This window comes from Mustela nivalis (genome assembly GCF_964662115.1).
Source record: "Mustela nivalis genome assembly, chromosome: 3".
NCBI classification, from domain to species: Eukaryota; Metazoa; Chordata; class Mammalia; order Carnivora; family Mustelidae; genus Mustela; species Mustela nivalis.
Genome location: NC_139022.1, coordinates 29,677,053 through 29,696,646, shown reverse-complemented (window position 1 = coordinate 29,696,646; position 19,594 = coordinate 29,677,053). Strand labels below are relative to the sequence as shown.

The window sequence follows — 19,594 nt, the reverse complement described above, 5'->3', positions numbered from 1 at the left end:
TCGATGCACAAGCTCTTGTTTTATTCACTGGTCGTTCTTTCTCCTCCCCTTGTGGGGAAGTTCCCTTGCCTTATATAGGGCATAACAGCCAATCACAGGGGTGTTCACATGAACAGGAGGTATCTGGGGCTCGTAGGCAGTGGTGGCATATGGTGCACATGTGATGAGCACGAAGTCACGTGTGGCCAGGGCGGATATTTTTTAGGCTGTCCGTACTGCTCCAGCGCCATCTTAGGGGCACAACCGGCACCAACTTGGGGGCTTGACCCCGATAGCTCCCCCTTCTTTGTTTATTTGTATGGATAAAGGACCGTGCCTGTCTTAGGTTGGGATGATCAACTTGCGCCCTTACCCGTCATCAAATACTGCAGAGCATGCTGCAGCTTCTGTCTTAGGTTGGTACTGTTATCTTCCTCATTACCCGTCATTGACTACCGGTCCAGCATGCTAAGCCATACTTGGGGTGAGCTACCATTCTCTGTGGCTACCAAGGCTTGATGTACAGCCTGCTAATGTGAGTCTCTGGCTGATGTGAGTTGGAGGGCCCTTATCCAACGCAGCACCAGGAGGAGGACAAAGAGCACAATACAGCCGAGTGCAATAGTCCCAAACCAGGATTTCCCAAAAGCCACCACTGCCTGCATAGTTTGTAGAAATTGGGAGGGTTGACTCTCATGGCATTGATCTGCAGAATCTCCATCCGGAGGGAGGCTCTCAGATTGTGGAATTTGGCTAACCAGGTGCCGTTGAGCATCTGAGATAATTCTCCGGAGAGGTTCGCTGCTCGGGAGAGATTAGAATACAAGTTAGATGTGATGCATATGCCTGATAAGGGCTGGATACAACTGGTGGAGAGAATTTGGATGTACTTGTCGTGTCAGGCGTTCTGGAACCCAAACCAGAGTCGGCTGGTCCTGAGGGAAAACACAAACGGAACCACGGACCCATCATAGGACTGGGTCCGGACCCTTCCATAGTCCTGTCAGAATGTCTTTCCATTTTACCCAATCATTGACATTGACCTCCTGACGGGAGTGGCGATCTGCTGCCGATCGTCCTATTGCGTCCATGACCAAAAAATTTAAAGTAAAGAGAGCGGTATTGAGTTTGTCCTTAGGGGACTTGTAGGTGGCCCGTATTCCCCCTTTTTGTTTTATTAATTGATTTTTCAGGGTCAAGTGTGCACGTTCGACAATTCCTTGCCCTTGAGGGTTGTAGGGTATACCTGTGACTAGATGTATGTGAAATGTATCAGCAAAATTTTTAAAGCTGTGTGATGTGTAAGCAGGCCCGTTGTCGGTTTTGATTTGTTTGGGGATGCCCCAAGAGGCAAAGTTTTTCAAGCAATGTTGAATGACATCTCTGACCTTTTCTCCTGTATGTAAGGAGGCCATAATGACCCCCGAGTATGTGTCTACTGAGACATGTACATATTTTAAGTTGCCGAATTCAGGGATGTGTGTAATATCCATTTGCCACACATGATTGGGTAGTATTCCACATCGGTTTACTCCAAAGGAGGGTGCTGGGATAAGAGGGGCACAGTGCCGGCAAGACTTAACAATCTGTTGAGCAAGGGTTTTCGGTATTTGAAATTTTCTGTCGAGTGTAGTGGAATTTACACGGAATTTTTCATGGAATAATTTGGCTTGTTCTTCTATGGAGAATATAAAAGGTGTTTTTGTGATAAAGTCTGCCTTTTCATTACCCGTAGATAAGGGTCCTGGAAGACGTGTGTGAGCCCTAAGGTGTCCTGCAAAGAAGGGTTGTGTACGCTGTAAGATCAGCTTTTGTAGGGATTTGAAGTAAGAAGCAGCAGTGGAGGCAGGTGCAATATAAGGCACTGTTTCTAGAACTTATAGAGAGCTAATGACATAATTGCTATCTGATAGTAGATTGAAGGGATCGTCAGGAAACGTTGAAAAAGCCAAAATGACTGCTGCCAGTTCTGCAAGTTGTGCAGAGCCAGATGGTACCAGGGTTGTATAGCTTTTTCCTGCAGTTACTACCGTTCCCACTCCATTTTTTGAGCCATCAGTAAAGAGTGTTAAGCAATCTTTTAAGGGGGTCGTTTTTGTGATTAGTGAGTAGACAATAGGGGTGTTTTTACAGAATTGAATCCAGGGGTGTTTTGGATAGTGGTTATCGAAGGTTGCAATAGTAGTGAATTGGAGAATGGCCCAATTTGTGTCATGATTGATGAGCCAATTAATTTGATCTGGTCCATAGAGGGTAATGATAGTATGCGGCTGTGAGCCAAATGTGGTGAGGCAGTCCTTTAGCCCCTTTTGTAGAAGCAAGGCCACGGCTTCAGGGTAAGGTTGTAATGTTTTAGATGGGGAGCTAGGTAAATGAACATTTTGTAAGGGGCCACCTGCCAAATTATGGCAGTAGGGCTATGAGGGTCTGGTAGTATTATTAATAATAAGGGTTGATCTGGATCACGGCGTGTGATCTGACATGATTCTAATCGCTGTTGGACTAAGGTGATGGCTTGCCTAGCCTCGGGGGTAAGACTTCTTTTTGAGCTTAAGTCTATGTCACCCTTAAGAATATCAAATAGGGGCTTTAACTCTGCTGTAGTTAGTTTTAAGTAGGGTCGAAGCCAGGCAATGTCACCTAACAATTTCTGAAAGTCGTTACAGGTGTTTAGATTGTCCAGCCTAAAGCTGAGTTTTAGAGGCCGTACCATCATGGACGAAAGATGTGTGCCTCAATAAGTTTGTAAATCTCCTTTTTGTATTTTATCTGGTGCTGTGGTGAGGTGCCACTACTTTAATTCTGCTATGGTGAGGTGCCATTCCTTTAATTCTCCAATTAGAAATTGGAGTGCCTTATCAAGCTCTTGGTTGTTTTTATGCGATAATAAAATATCATCCATATAATGGTATAGTAACAACATGGGAAATTTGTGTCTGGTTGTTCTTAAAGCCTTGTCAACATACATTTGGCACAAGGTAGGGCTATTGGTCATACCTTGTGGTAAGACTCTCCATTCATATCTCTGATCTGGTTGGGAGTGATTAATTGCTGGCAAAGTAAATGCAAATCTCCTACAGTCATCCTTATGTAATGGAATGGAGAAGAAGCAATCTTGTATATCTATAATAATTGTGGGCCATCCTTTTGGTATTGCAGAAACAAGAGGTAAGCCACATTGGATAGGGCCCATAGAGGACATTTGAGCGTTTACTGCTCGGAGATCATGGAGTAGCCTCCATTTACCTGATTTTTTCCTTAAAACAAATATGGGTGTATTCCAAGGGGATGTCAAAGGGCGAAGATGCCCAGCATCCAATTGTTCCTTTATTAAACCTTTGGCTGCCTCTAATTTTTCTTTAGTTAGGGGCCACTGAGGAATCCAGCGAGGCCTATCGTCTTTCCATTTTAAAGGTATGGCATGTTCAGTGGCCCCTATTAAAAACCCAGACCTTGATTCTTCTGGAAGTGCTCTGAGAGTGGTATCGGTTGAGTTATGCCTTGCTCTTGTTTCCCTAACCCTCGGCCCATTGACTGCATCATTCCCTTGACAGGACCGTTGAACAAATTCTCCGTGGTTAGTTTTAAATCCATTTGTGCTAGGATATCGCACCCCCAAAGTGATATAGGTAGGGCACAAATGTATGGTTGGAACAGTCCGGTATGGCCCTCTCTGTCCTTCCATTGCAATGTTGCTGCACTTTGGTCGGGGCTTTGTGCAACTCCCAGGCCCTGCAGTGTTTGGTTGGCTTTGACTATAGGCCAATCTTTAGGCCAGTCAAGGGACCTTATAATGCTTTTGTCAGCTCCTGTATTGAGCAGACCCAGGAAGTCCCTTCCTCAGATGGTTAGGGTTAATAACGGCCTGTCCTATAATCCCAGGGTTAAACAAGCAAGAGGCTCTCTGGAGGAACCAAAACCTTTAGTTTCTCAGGGGGTATTCTTATATGCATAAAGATCATTTTGGCTAGGTAGAATAAGCATTTGAGCTATCTTATTTCCCGGGGTTATGACCGTTGTGCTTTTTGGGGAGGATAACATAATTTTCACTTGTCCTTGAAAATCAGAATCAATAACACCTGGGTGCAAAATTAATCCCTTCAAGGTAGTGGAACTCCTTCCTAACAGGAGGCCGACTGTCCCTTGGGGTATTGGTCCCTGCCAATCTGATTCCACCATCTGCACCTCCATGTCAAGAGTTAAGACCAATCTGGAGGTGGCACAAATGTCCAATCCTGTGCTTCCTACTGTGGCCCTCCTTGGCTCGTAAGTGGATGCCAGCTCGTGGGCACTTGTTGTATCACTCCATACATTTGTTGTGGGCCCCGGAGTGAAGGGCCCGAATTCCCATTTTTTTGTAGTTTAGGATTAGGACCAAGGAAATTTCCCTCCCTATCTCTTACGGAGGTGCAAGTATTACTCCAATGATTCCCTTTCTTACATCTAGGACAGAGCTTGGGTTTTTGGCTTTGTTCGGCTTGTTCGGAGTGCTGTTTGTTTGGACATTGCGCTTTCCTGTGGCCAATTGCCCGCAGGAAAAGCAGGCTCCCAGATTAGACCAAGATGGCTTCTGAAAACCATAACTTGAAAGGCCCTGGGTAATGGATGCCGCAAGGACCTGCCCTTGTATAACAGAGTCATTGATATCTCTGCATACCTTTAAATATGTGGAGAGGTCCTTGCTTTTCCAGGGCCGGATAGCTTCCTTGCACCATTTGTTTGCCTGCTTATAGGCTAATTGCTTGACTAGGGGCATGGCTTGTTCCTCATCCCCGAAAATGCGGGAAGCTGTCTGGAGTAGATGATCTACAAAATCGGCATATGGCTCATTATTGCCTTGAATGACTTTTGATAATTGTCCCTGTAAACCTCTGGTACCCTGTAGGGTTTTCCAAGCTTTTGTAGCTGCGGTGGCTATTTGTAGGTAGATGGCAGGGTGGTATTGGGCTTGAGCCTGAACAGTGACATAATTTCCTAAGCCCATTAGCATGTCTACATTCCAGTCTGGGTGGCCGGTGGCTGCATTGCACCTGGCAGTGTCCGTGCTGTATTCCTGCCAGGCTGTTTTCCACATCAGATATTGGCCCCCCTGATAAGGTCGTTCTAGCCAAGTTTGTCCAGTCCCCTGGGCTCAAATTGAGCCCCGCTAGGGACTCTAATACGGATATTGTGAAGGCGGCCTGAGGACCCTGAGTATGTGTTAACTGCTTCCTTTAATTGTTTAATTCCTTTAATTGTTTCACAAGCTTAAAGTCTATGGGCTGATGAAACCTTTGGTTTTGAGTTTCCTCGAGAATGGGGAAGCAAGCCGTTGAGAGATCTACCCAAGGAGAGGAGGTTTGACAGGAGCATGCACCCTTACAGGAACCTGAATAGGGAGGGGATGGCGCTGTGGGCTCGATCGTATCAGGAAGGGTTGCATGACCTATTTTTAGTTCTTTTACCTTCCTTTCTAATTCCTCCCCACCGAACTCCTCCTCTTCACCATTTTCACTGTCAGTTTCAGAGGAACGGGAGGAGTGCAAAGAGTGCTCCTCTTTTACTTCCTCTAAAATGGAACTTCCTTCTTTTAGGGGGCCTGTAAATTTGTCCTTTTTAACGGTAAGGTAGCTCCTCACAAGAGCCCATATAGCCATGGTGCCTGTTGGCAAAGGCTGCTGAGCATCAGCCCTTCTCAAATCTTCTCCCAAATGTTCCCACTGTGGGAAACTTAAGAGGCCCTCATCTAAAAACCAAGGGGCTTGATGCTCTATTGCTCTTAGGAACACTCGAGCAGTTTGAGCTTTAAGAGGGGTTCCATTAGCTTTCAAAATGCCTGCAAGGGGCTCTCCATTCGGAGTCTAGAAATTTCCGACCCCATTGTATTTACCTTTACAGTCACGATCCGTGAACATAAAACTGCTGTCCCTTTGTGGTTGCTCTTCAGCAAACTTTTAACCTTTCCTTTGTGGTCGTCCTAGTGAAGTACGTGCAATATGATGAGGGGGAAAAAGTACTCATGTATTGCCTTCTCTCTAAAACGCTAAGTTTAAAAGGCTGCACAACTTCTATTTCATGGAATCTTCCTGTTAGAACTACCACTTCTAAAAATCAAGTAAACAAAATGGAAACATTGTATTTCACTCTGACAAAACTGTTCAATGTGAGATCAATGCACATAAAGTTAAAAGTTAAATATACCTCAACATTATCAGTAAATCAGAACATATCTCAACCAGTATCAGAATTTCTGCCTTCACTGTATCTTTGCTATTTTTAAATATACTCACAGTTCCCGGGTTTCAGCACCAAATGTCGCGCTCTCCCTGCCCGCAGAGATGACGCAACACACACACAGGTTGATGCACAAGCTCTTGTTTTATTCACTGGTGGATCTTTCTCCTCCCCATGCGGGGAAGTTCCTTTGCCTTATATAGGGCAAAGCAGCCAATCACAGGGGTGATCACATGAACAGGAGGTATCTGGGCCTCCTAGGCAGTGGTGGCATACAGTGCTCATGTGAAGAGCACAAAGTCATGTGTGGCCAGGGCGTATATTTTTTAGGCTGTCTGTACTGCTCCAGCGCCATCTTAGGGGCGCGACTGGAGCCATCTTGGGGGCGTGAACCCAATAAATACTTTTTTTTTTCTCAAAAATGTATTGCTGATATATTGTGTATATATGTATATATATAGTCATATGTGTGTGTGTGTATATATATATATATATATATATATATATATATAAGTTATATCAGTATTTTTATGGTCACTCAGAGTTTATATTAATATATGATATCCAATCACTTCTCTAAATGAATTGTAAAACTCTGATTTGTTATTTTCACTAAATGTATTTTCAAATTATGACACTTTATAAATATATTTTATTATTATTATTTTTTAAGGTTTTATTTATTTATTTGACAGACAGAGACCACAAGTAGGCAGAAAGGCAGGCAGAGAGAGGTAGGGAAGCAGTCTCTCAGCCGAGCATAGAGCCCGATGTGAGGCTCGATCCCAGGAATCTGGGATCATGACCTGAGCCAAAGACAGAGGCTTTAACCCACTGAGCCACCCAGGTGCCCCACAAATAAAATTTCTATATCAATTAAACAATAACTCATTATTCCCTAGCTCCAAGACTGTTAATATTCAGTCTAGTTTCTGTGCCTGTAAATATGCCTATTCTAGGTACCACAGAATTGAATTGAATCATGCTGGGACACCTGGGTGACTCAGTTGGTTGGCTGGCCTTTGGCTCAGGTCATGATCCCAGAGTCCTGGGATCAAGTCCCGCATCAGGCTCCTTGCTAAGTGGGGAGCCTGCACTCTCTCTGCCTCTGCCTGCCGCTCTGCTTGCTTGTGTTCTCTCTCTCTCTCTCTGACAAATAAATAAATAAACAAAATCTTTAACAACAACAACAAAAAGAATTGAATCGTGCCATATATATATATATTTTTGGTAATGTATTCATTTTTTTTTTCAGCACAACAGTATTCATTATTTTTGCACCACACCCAGTGCTCCATGTAATCCTTGCCCTCTATAATATCCACCACCTGGTACCCAAATTCCAACCGCCTGCCCCTTCAAAACATCAGATTGTTTTTCAGAGTCCATAGTCTCTCATGGTTCACCTCCCCTTCCAATTTCCCCCAACTCCCTTCTCCTCTTTAACTCCCCATGTCCTCAATGCTATTTGTTATGCTCCACATATTAGAGAAACCATATGATAAATGCCTCTCTCTGCTTGACTTATTTCACTCAGCATAATCTCTTCCAGTACTGTCCATGTGGCTACAAAAGTTGGGTATTCGTCCTTTCTGATGGAGGCATAATACTCCATAGTGTATATGGACCACATCTTCCTTATCCATTCCTCCATTGAAGGGCATCTTGGTTCTTTCCACAGTTTGGCAACCGTGGCCATTGCTGCTATAAACATTGGGGTACAGATGGCCCTTCTTTTCACGACATCTGTATCTTTGGGGGTAAATACCCAGAAGTGCCATGGCAGGGTATAGTGAAGTTCTATTTTTAATTTCTTGAGGAATCTCCACACTGTTCTCTAAAGAGGCTGCACCAACTTGCATTCCCACCAATAGTGGAAGAGGGTTCCCCATTCTCCACATCCCCTCCAGCACATGTTTTTTCCTGTCTTGCTAATTTTGGCCATTCTAACTGGAGTGAGGTGATATCTCAATGTGGGGTTTTTTATTTTTTATTTATTTATTTTTATTTTCAGCATAACAGTATTCATTATTTTTGCATCATATACAGTGCTCCATGAAATCCATGCTCTCTATAATATCCACCACCTGGTACCCCAACCTCCAACCCCCTGCCCCTTCAAAACTCTCAGATTGTTTCTCAGAGTCCATCGTCTCTCATGGTTCACCTCCCCTTCCAATTTCCCTCAACTCTCTTCTCCTTCTCCTCTTTATCTCCCCATGTACTCCATTCTAATTGTTATGTTCCAAAAATAAGAAAACCATATGATAATTCACTCTCTCTGCTTGACTTATTTCACTCAGCATAATCTCTTCCACTCCCGTCCATGTTGCTACAAAAGTTGGGTATTCATCCTTTCTGATGGAGGCATAATACTCCATATGTATATGGACCGCATCTTCCTTATCCATTAGTCTGTTGAAGGGCATCTTGGTTCTTTCCACAGTTTGGCGACCGTGGCCATTGCTGCTATAAACATTGAGGTACAGATGGCCCTTCTTTCACTACATCTGTCTCTTTGGGGTAAATACCCAGTAGTGCAATGGCAGGGTCATAGGGAAATACTATTTTTAATTTTCTGAGGAATCTCCAACTTTTCTCCAAAGAGGCTGCAACAACTTGCATTCCCACCAACAGTGGAAGAGGGTTCTCCTTTCTCCACATCCCTTCCAACACATGTTGTTTCCTGTCTTGCTGATTTTGGCCATTCTAACTTCTGTAAGGTAATATCTCAATGTTGTTTTAATTTGAATCTCCCTGATGGCTAGTGATGATGAACATTTTTTTATGTGTCTGAGATCCATTTGTATGTTTTCACTGGAGAAGTGTCTGTTCATATCTTCTGCCCATTTTTTTTACATTATTGTCTGTTTTGTGTGTGTTGAGTTTGAGATGTTCATTATAGATCCTGGATATCAAACTTTTATCTGTACTGTCATTTGCAAATATATTCTCCCATTCGTGGGTTGCCTCTTTCTTGACTGTTTCCTTTGCTGTGCAGAAGCTAGTGATTTTGATGAAGTCCCCAAAGTTCATCTTTGCTTTTCTTTCTTTGCCTTTAGAGGCATATCTTGAAAGAAGTTTCTGTGGCTGATATCAAAGAGATAACTGCCCATGTTCTCCTCTAGGATTCTGATGGATTCCTGTCTCACATTGAGGTTTTTTATCCATTTTGACATTATCTTTGTGTATGGTGTAAGAGAATGGTCAAGTTTCATTCTTCTACATATAGCTGTCCAGTTTTCCCAGCACCATTTATTGAAGAGACTGTCTTTGTTCCACTGTATATTTTTTCCTGTTTTGTCGAAGATTATTTGACCATAGAGTTGAGGGTTCATATTTGGGCTCTCTACTCTGTTCCACTGGTTTATGTGTCTGTTTTTATGCCAGTACCATGCTGTCTTGGTGGTCACAGCTTTGTAGTAAAGCTTGAAATCAGGTAACATGATGCCCCCAGTTTTATTTTTGTTTTTCAACATTTCCTTAGCGATTCAGGGTCTCTTCTGATTCCATACAAATTTTTGGATTCTTTGCTCTAGCTCTTTGCAGAATACTGTTGGAATTTCGATTGGAATGGCATTAAAATATAGATTGCTCTAGGCAGTATAAACATTTTAGCAATGTTTATTTTTCCAATCCAAGGGCATGGAATGGTCTTCCATCTTTTTGTGTCTTCTTCAATTTCTTTCATGAGTGTTCTGTTGTTCCTCAAGTACAGATCCTTTACCTCTTTGGTTAGGTTTATTCCCAAGTATCTTATGGTTCTTGGTGCTCTAGTAATTGGAATCGACTCTCTAATTTTCCTTTCTGTATTTTCATTGTTAGTGTATAAGAAATCCAGGGATTTCTGCACATTGACATTGTACCATGCCATATTGCTGAATTTTTGTATGAGTTCTAGTAGTTTGGGGGTGGAGTATTTTGGGTTTTCCATATAAAAAATCATGTCATCTGCAAAGAGAGAGAGTTTGACTTCTTCATTACGAATTTGGATACCTTCTCTTTGTTGTCTGATTGCTGTTGCTAGGACTTCTAATACTATGTTGAACAAGAGTGGTGAGAGTGGGCATCCTTTTGTTCCTGAACTCAACAGGAAGGATGCAAGTTTTTTTCCATTGAGGATGATATTTGCTGTGGGTCTTTCATAGATAGATTTGATGAAGTTCAGGAATGTTCCTGCTATCCCTATACTTTGAAGCATTTTAAACAGGATCGGATATTGGATTTTGTCAAATGCTTTTTCTGCATCTATTGAGAGGACCAGGTGGCTCTTCTCTCTTCTTATATTAATTTGTTCTATCACATTGATTGATTTGCGAATGTTGAACCATCCTTGTAGCCCAAAGATGAATCGCACCTGGTCATGGTAGATAATCTTTCTAATGTGCTTTTGGATCGTGTTTGCTAGGATCTTTTTGAGAATATTAGCATCCATATTCAACAGTGATATAGGTCTGAAATTCTCCTTTTTGTAAGGCCTTCGCCTGGTTTGTGGATCAGGGTAATGCTGGCTTCATAGAAAGATTCAGGAAGTTTTCCTTCTGCTTCAATTTTTTGAAACAGCTTCAGGAGAATATTTCTTCTCTGAAAGTTTGGTAGAATTCCCCAGGGAATCCATCAGGTCCTGGGCTCTTGTTTTTTGGGAGGTTTTTGAGCATTGCTTCAATCTTGTTACTAGATATTGGTCTATTCAGGTTGTCAATTTCTTCCTGATTCAATTTTGGGAGTTTAAAGTTTTCCAGGAATGCATCTATTTCATGTAGGTTGCTTAGCTTATTGGCATATAACTGTTGATAATAACTTCAGATAATTCTTTCTACTTCCTTGGTGTTAGTTGTGATTAGTCCCTTTTCATTCATAATTTTATGAATTTGGGCTTTCTCTTTTTTTTTTTTTTTTTGGATTAGTGTGGCCAATGATTTATTGATCTTATTGATTCTTTCAAAAAAACAGCTTCTAGTTTCATTGATATGTTCTACTGTATCTCTGGTTTCTACTTCATTGATCTCAGCTCTAATCTTGTTTATTTCCCTTCTTAATTGTGGAGTTGGTTTGAAATGTTGTTGATTCTTCACTTCTTTAATGTGTAGAGATAGCTGGTGTGTTCTGGATTTTTCAATTTTTTTTTGAGAGAGGCTGGGATGGCTACATATTTCCCCCTTAGGACCGCCTTTGCTGTATCCCATAGGTTTTGGACCAAAGTGTCTTCATTCTCATTGGTTTCCCTGAATTATTTTAGTTCTTCTTTGATCTCCTGTTTGATCCAAGCATTCTTACACCAGGTGGCTTTTAGCTTCCAGGTGTTTGAGTTCGTTTGGAACCTTTTCTTGTGATTGAGCTCCAATTTCAAAGCATTGTGATCTGAGAATATGCAGAGAATCACCTCAGTCTTTTGCTATCGGTTGAGTATTTGTGACGCACTATGTGGTCTATTTTGAGAAGATTCCATGTGCACTTGAGAAGAATGAGTATTCTCTTTTTTTAGGGTGGAATGTTCTGTATATATCTATGAGGTTCATCTGGTCCAATGTATCATTCAATGCTCTTATTTCTTTATTGATTTTCTGCTTTGATGATCTGTTTATTTCTGAGAGAGGCGTGTTAAGACCTCCTACCATTAATGTATTCATATCAATATGACTCTTTATCTTGATTAACAGTTTTTTTTTAATTGGCTGCTCCATTTTGGGGGCCTAGATATTTACAATTTTTATCTCTTCTTGGTGGAGAGTCCCTTTAAGAATTATGTAGTGTCCTTCTGTATTCTTTAGTTTAAAAACTAATTTATCTAATATGATTATCACTACCCCAGCCTTCTTTTGAGGCCCATTGGCATGGAAGATGCTTCTCCATCCCTTCATTTTCAGTCTGAGTGTATCTTTAGATTCAAATGGATCTCTTGTAGACAACATATGGATGGGTCCTTTCATATTATCCAATCTGCAACCCTGTGCCATTTTATGGACGCATTTAGGCCATTCACACTGAGAGTGATTATTGATAGATACGTTTTTATTGATATCGTGTTACCTTTGAAGGCTTTTCTTTCTGTAGATTGTCTCTATATTTCTGTTCAATGCTATTTTTAGGATTTTTCCTCTTTTATATAACCCCACTTAATATTCCCTGCAGTGTCAGCTTGGTGGTTGCATAGTCTTTTGGTGCCTTGCCGGTCTTTGAAACTCTTTATCTCTCCATCCATTTTGAATGTCAGTCTTGCTGGATAAAGTATTCTTGGCTGCATGTTCTTCTCATTTAGTGCCCTGAATATATCTTGCCAGCCCTTTATGGCTTGGCATATCTCTGTGGACACATCTGACGTTATTCTGATGGGCTTTTCTCTGTAGGCAAGGAGCCTCTTTGTCCTAGTACCTTTCAAGAGATTATACCTACAATTATGATTCCTCTATTTGACTATCAGGTGCCTTGATTTTTTTTTTTTTTTTTTTTTTTTTTTTTTGGAATGTAGAAACTTGGGTGGAGACCTTTCAGCCTCTAATACAGGATTGCTGGTTCCATTCACGAGATTGGGAAAATTTTCATGAAGAACTTGTTCCACTATGTCTTCTAGACTTCTTTCTTCTCCCCTTCAGGGAGTCCAATAATTCTGATTTGTAAATGGCATCATTTATTTCCCTGATTCTGTTTTCGTGGTTTCTAAGCTGTTTGTTCCAGGCTTCCTCCTGATCCTTTCTCTCTATCTATTGTCCTCCAGATTACTAATTCTATCTTCTGTCTAAGTTACCTTAGCTTTGAGAGAATTTAGATTACATTGGAACTCATTGAGAGTATTGTGAACCTTAGCCCTGTTAGCTTTTAATTCCGACCTAGTATTTTGAACATCCTCTCTGGCCACTTTCATCTCAGCCCTAATGAATTCTGTTTGGTCATCCATGGCTTTCTCCAACCTAGCTATTGCCTGGAAAATTGTTAGCCTGAATTCTTTCCGACATATTGTCTATGTTGATAGCCATTAGCTCTGTTGCTGAAGGTACATCTTCTGTGTTTTTCTTCTGTTGGGCCTTCCTCCTCCTGGAGGTGAGAGATGACTGAGCAGATGTATTTGGATGTATTGACCGTGGTGTAGTCAAGGTGCACCCTGGAACACTTCTGAGTTATCAGGGTTCCCCATCCATATGAGAGACAAAAGAAAAGAAAAAGAAAAAAGAGAGAGAGGAAAGAAAGGGATGATGAAAGAGAAAGTTCAGCCCAAATGTGCCCCAACACAAGATTTATGAAGTATACACACAAAAACAGACAAACACAAAGACTGATAAAACTATATGACACGAGAAAAAAAAATATGCAAATAATGGAAGAACCTCATCAAAAAGAACCACAAGTGTAAGATTTATATACTATCAGGTCAAACACAAAAACACAGAATCAATGGTGGAAGAAGAAGATGAGAGAGTGGTTAAAAATTCTCAGTGTGGGTGAGGAAGGTTGGTTTGATTCTTCCTGGTTGTATCTTGATATCTTTTTTAAATGACTCAACTTTCCTAAGTTAAAGGGGGATTAAAAATTGCTTTATCTATTGAGGTAGTATTGATTGGGGAAAGGACATTACTTTGAAGTTTAAATCTATATGAATATTAGAAAATAAAAGTAAAAAGGAATAAATTAGATTAAAGTAAACTAAAATTAAAAAAAAAAATTCGGGTTGCCTGGGTGGCTCAGTGGGTTAAGCCACTGCCTTCGGCTCAGGTCATGGTCACGGGGTCCTGGGATGGAGTCCCACATCGGGCTCTCTGCTCAGCAGGGAGCCTGCTTCTCTCTCTCTCTCTCTCTCTCTGCCAGCCTCTCTACCTACCTGTGATCTCTGTCAAATAAATAAATAAAATATTAAAAAAAATTCAAAGATAGAAATCCAGAAGAAAAACACAGGTGTGTATGTATCAAAAAGTTCAGGTTAGAAGTTTATTATGGAATTTGATGTACTGGACATCTCACTGTGATGGTAAATAGGTTAAAAATTATCTATATTAAAAAAATGAACCAGAATAGTGGGAACGAGTTAAAAATAAAAGCTGTCCTATGAAGTAGTGGTGGTTGTTGTCTTGTAGTCTTTTTTTTTTTTCCTTTCTTGGTTGGTTTTCTGGGGGAGGGGCCTGCCACGTAGGTTTTCAGTCAATGATGTTCCCTGAGTTAAGTCCCCCCGCCCCCATCAAGTGGGTGGGCTCTGAGGAAACTGTTTTTTTTTCAGGCTTTTGTTCTCTGGCAGTTTTTATGTTTTTTCACTTTTTTTTTTCTCTCACCTTGACCACTTTTGATGGTTTTTGTAGTTTTAGAGGAAAACAAATTGCATCCTGACCTCCCTCTCAGAGAGAAGCCTCAGTCTGGCTGCAGAGCCCAAATAGGTTCCCCCTTGTCCGCTGGCATAGCAGGTTCCGTTTCGCAGTCCCTGGGGATGCAGGATATTTTGCTTGTACCCAAAACCATGGCAGCGGCGGCTGTCTGGGCAGCTCCAGACCACTAGAGAGGTTCCAAGCAGCGATTGCACACTGAGATTTTCCCGCTGGCCAGGGCTGGGAGTGCCTGGTCTTTCTGGGTCTACGAGCACACCTCTTTCAGGGGAGGCTTTGGGTTGCACCCACATTTCAGGCTCAGAGTATGGGGCACAGGTCTGAAATCACCAGTCTGGGCCTTTGCACACCTCTTTCAGGGGAGGGTTTGGGTCACTTGTCTTAGGCTCTGAAACAATGGTGCGGTCACAGAGCGCCGGCCAGGCCTTTGTGTATCTCTTTCAGGGGAGAATGAGGGGCATGCACATCCTAGTCTGTATAGCAGGGCTTGCGTGTTCTGTCCTCTGGCGAGGCTTCCAGCCCCTCACAGGAGCCGGACCCTATGCATTCTCAGGCGCACTGTTGGCTTAGGGACAAAGACCTCGTTTCACTGCCGCACTCTCTCTAGCTCAGCACTGGGGATGCTGTCCTTGGACCAGGGACTTAAGCCCCTGTCCCTAGCCGTCCCAATTTTCACAATTTCCCCCCGAGATCATCTGCTCTTTTGAAGTGCTTTCAACCAGTCTCCAAATTAATGCTTGTCCCCAGAGGCAGGGCATCTCGCTCGTATTAGGGGTATTACTTTCCAACCAGTCGCCTCTGGTGGCTCCCTCCCCATTTTGTTTATCTTCATATATCAGTTCCCCATTCCCACTCCGCTTTACCTGCCCACTGGCATCTTCTGCCCCTGTAGAGATCCAGACGTGTATAATTCTGATCTCAGGCTGATTTCATGGGTGATTAGAGTTCTTTGGTTGGTAATCAGCTCACTTTAGGGTACAGGTTTAAAATGCGCCTCATCCTACTTCCCCACCATCTTGTCCCCACATGCCTATTTTTTATACTTCTATTGCTTAGCATAACGTTTTCAATTTTCATCCATGTTGTGACCTATATCAGAAATGTATTCATTTAAAGCTGAATAATACCACATTATTTTACAGGTCACATTAAAAAGAATCTATTTGTCCATTTATAAACATTTGGGTTATTTCCACCTTTTAGTTATTGTTAATAATGCTGCTGTGAATATTGGTTAAGAGTATCTGAGTCCTTCCTTTCATTTTCTTAAATGTATACCTAGAAATGGAATAGCTGGATCATGGATTAATTCTGTGTTAAACTTTTCAAAGAACAGCCAAGCTATTCTCAAAAGTGGCTGAAGCTCTATAAATCAAAACCACAATGAGATATCACCTCACACCAGTCAAAATGGCTGAAATCAACAACTCAGAAAACACCAGATGTTGGTGAGGATACAGAGAAAGGGGAACCCTCTTACACTGCTGGTGGGAATGCAAGCTAGTACAACCACTCTGGAAAAGATTATGGAGGTTCCTCAAAAAGTTAAAAATAGAACAAACCTACGACCCAACAATTGCACTATATATTTACCCAAAGCATACAAACATAGTGATTCAAAAGGGCACATTCATCCCAATGTTCATAGCAGCAATGTCCACGATAGCCAAAATATGGGAAGACTGCAGATTTCCATCAAGGGATGAATGGATTAAAGAAAAACAATGAATTATGTTATGCTGAAAAGAAATTAAAAAAACAAAGAAGAAGAAGAAATTGTAGATATATACAATGGAATATTACTCAGCCATCAAAAATGAAATCTTGCCATTTGCCACAATATGGATGGAACTAGAAGGTATTATGCTAAGTGAAATAAGTCAATCAAAGAAAGACAAATGCCATATGATTTCACTCATATGTGAAATTATGAAACAGAACAAATGAACATAGGGAAAAGGAAGGGAAAATAAAATAAGATGAAAATTGAGAGAGAGGCAAACCATAAGAGATGCTGAACTCTAGGAAACAATCAGGATTGCTTGAGGGGAGGTGAGTGTGGGTAAGGGAAAATTGGGTGATGGACATTAAGGAGGATATTTAATGTAATGAGCACAGGGTGCTAGAGTCAACAGACTAATCACTAAATTCTACCTCTGAAACTAAAACAAACAAACAAAGAAAAGTGGCTGCAGCATTTTATATTCCCACTAGAAAGCACAATCTTTCCAATTTTTCCACATTTTTGCTAACATTTATTCTCTATTTTTTTTTCATTCCAAATGAGTACAAACCAATATATAATTGTGGTAAAAATGTGCATTTTACTAAGACTAGTGATGTTAAGCCTCTTTTTGTATGTTTATTGACAATTTTTATATATTCTTTGAAGGAATGTTTAAGCCTTTTGTTTTAATTGGGTTATTATATTTATTTATTTTGTAGTTCTTGTGGAATTTTAGGAGTTCCATATATATTTTAGATTTTAATCCTTTATCAGATATATGATTTGCTTATATTTTCTCCAATTTGTGACTGTTCTTAAACACACAAAATTTTAAAATTTATTTAGCCCAACTTACCTATTTTTTTTCCTTTTGTTTCTTGTTAGGTTAGTGTCATAGTCAAGAAAACATTACTGGAAGAGGAGTCAAGATGGTGGAGGAGTAGCAGGCTGAGATGACATCAGGTAGCAGGAGATCAGCTAGATAGTTTGTCAAACCATATCGAACACTTACAAATCCAATAGAAGATCATAGAGAAGAAGAGCAGCAATTCTAGAAACAGAAAATTGACCACTTTCTGAAAGTTAGGACCTGGGGAGAAGTGAATCCAAAGCAATGGGAAGATAGACCGTGGGGGGAGGAGCCAGCTCTGGGCAAGCAGTGGAGCAATGGAGCACAAAATCTGAACTTTTAAAAGTCTGCTCCACTGTGGTCTCATATCCTCTGGGGTCACTGAAGGATCAGGGTGTCTGATTATCACAGAGCTCGCAGCTATTAGAGCAGGGAAGCTAGCTATGGAGATGGAGTCAAGGAGTGAGCTCTCAATTTGGGGTTACCTTAAAATGTGATCTGTGGCACAGTCAGACCACTGCTTTTTGAGCAGGGTCTCCACAAGTGGCAGATCCGGGGAGACCTCACTGGAAGACCAGCAGTGATCTGCTGGGTTTGGAGACTGCAGAAGGGGCTGTATGACAGAAAGAGAGAGATGTTCGGTCACAGGCAAGGTGAGCTAGGAGTGCAGCCAAGGACCAGGGAGATGGGAATGTTTGAGTGCTTTTCTCCCAGGGCACACTGAGAGGTGGGGCTTGAGCTCTCCACTCTTCTGGGCTGGAGACTGGGAGGTTGCCATTTTCATTCCGGTCCTCCAGAACTCTACAGAAAGTGATCAAGGAACAAAAGCTCCTGAAAGTGAACCTGAGCAGATTACTTAGCCAGGCCCATGGCAAGGGCAGTGCAATTTTGCCTCTGGCAAAGACACTTGAGAATCATTGCAACAGGCCCCTCTCCAAGAAGATCAGCAAGAAATCCAGCCAAGGCCAAGTTTACTTACAAAGGAGAACAGTGGAATTCCAGAGGAGGAGAAAGCAAAGCACGAGAATTCATGGCTTTCCATAATTCTTTCCATGATTCCATGATTCTTTAGTCTTGCAAAGTTAATTAATTTAAATTTTATTATCTTATTCTATTTTTTAACTTTTACTCTTTCCTCTTTTAGCATTTTTAACTAGTTTATCTTAACAATACCTTTCATAAAACTTTTTTTGAAACTTCATTATTATAGTCATATCTTATCTTTCACTGTATCTAACTTTACTTTTTCTATACACATAGGGTTTTTCTCTTCTAAAAAAAAATTGGGATACAACTTCTTCTAATAGATTAAAATATATCCGAAATCTAACACAGGACTTTGTTCTCATATCCAGCCTGAGCAAATTCTATCCACTTTCTTTTTCTTTCTTTTCCCAACCAACTTATCAACACCTTATTTAGATTTTCTAAAGAATTTTCATCTTTACAGTCGTATTCCATCCCTTCATTATGTTTACCCTTATTTGTGTGTGTGTGTGTGTGTGTGTGTGTGTGTGTGTATAAAGATTTACTTTCTTTAAAATTTTGGGAGATAGTTTCTTCTAAGAGACCAAAGTACTCTCAAAATTAAGTGGGTGGCTCTGTTCTACTCACCAGTCTGATATCTCTATTTTATTTGTCTTTTTCTTTTTTAAAAATTATTATTATTATTATTATTTTGAAAAGTTTACCTCCTTTCTTCCTCTCACCATTTGGGGTCTTTCTGATTTGGTCAATTCACATTTTTCTGGGGTTTATGCCACCCTTTTAGTATTTTATTATCTCCTTCATATATTCTTATCTGGGTAAAATGACAAGGCAGAAAAACTAAAAAAAAAAAAAAAAAAAGAACAAGATGGAGTAACAAAGGCAAGGGACCTAATCAATAGACATTGGGCATATGTCAGATCTAGGGTTCAGAATGATGATTCTCAAGGTACTAGCTGGGCTTGAAAAAGGCATGGAAGATATGATAGAAATGCTCTCTGGAGAAATAAAAGCACTTTCTGGAAAAATAAAAGAACTAAAATCTAACCAAGTTGAAATAAAAAATTTATTAATGAGGTGCAATAGAAAAGTGGAAGCTCTTACTGCTAGGATAAATGAGGCAGCAGAGACAATTAGTGATATAGAGGACCAAATTACAGAAAATACAGAAGCGGAGCAAAAGGGAGACAAACAACTACTGGACCATGCGGGGAGAAAACGAGAGATAAGTGATACCATAAAACAAACAAACAAACAAAAAACATTAGAATAATTGGAATTCCAGAAGAAGAAGAGAGAGGGGAGCATAAGGTACATTGGAGTAAATTATTATAGAGAATTTCCCTAATATCACAAAGGGAACAAGCATCAAAATCCAGGAGGCACAGAGAATACTCCACAAAATCAATAAGAATAGGTCCAAACCCATCATCTAATAGTAAAACTTACAAGTCTTATTGACAAAGAGAAAATCCTGAAAGCAGCCGGGGACAAGGAGTGTGTAACATACAATGGTAAAAATATTAGATTGGC

At 40.9% G+C, this 19,594-nt stretch overlaps 1 long non-coding RNA gene across 1 annotated transcript; it reads right to left on the bottom strand.

The window, feature by feature from the left end:
• On the bottom strand, positions 1–6,367 carry LOC309861063. Its single transcript, XR_014309754.1, has 2 exons — positions 6,249–6,367; positions 1–780 (listed from the first exon to the last, which is right to left on the bottom strand). It is a non-coding gene; the product is annotated as an uncharacterized lncRNA (long non-coding RNA).
• Between the last annotated feature and the right edge of the window lie 13,227 nt (positions 6,368–19,594).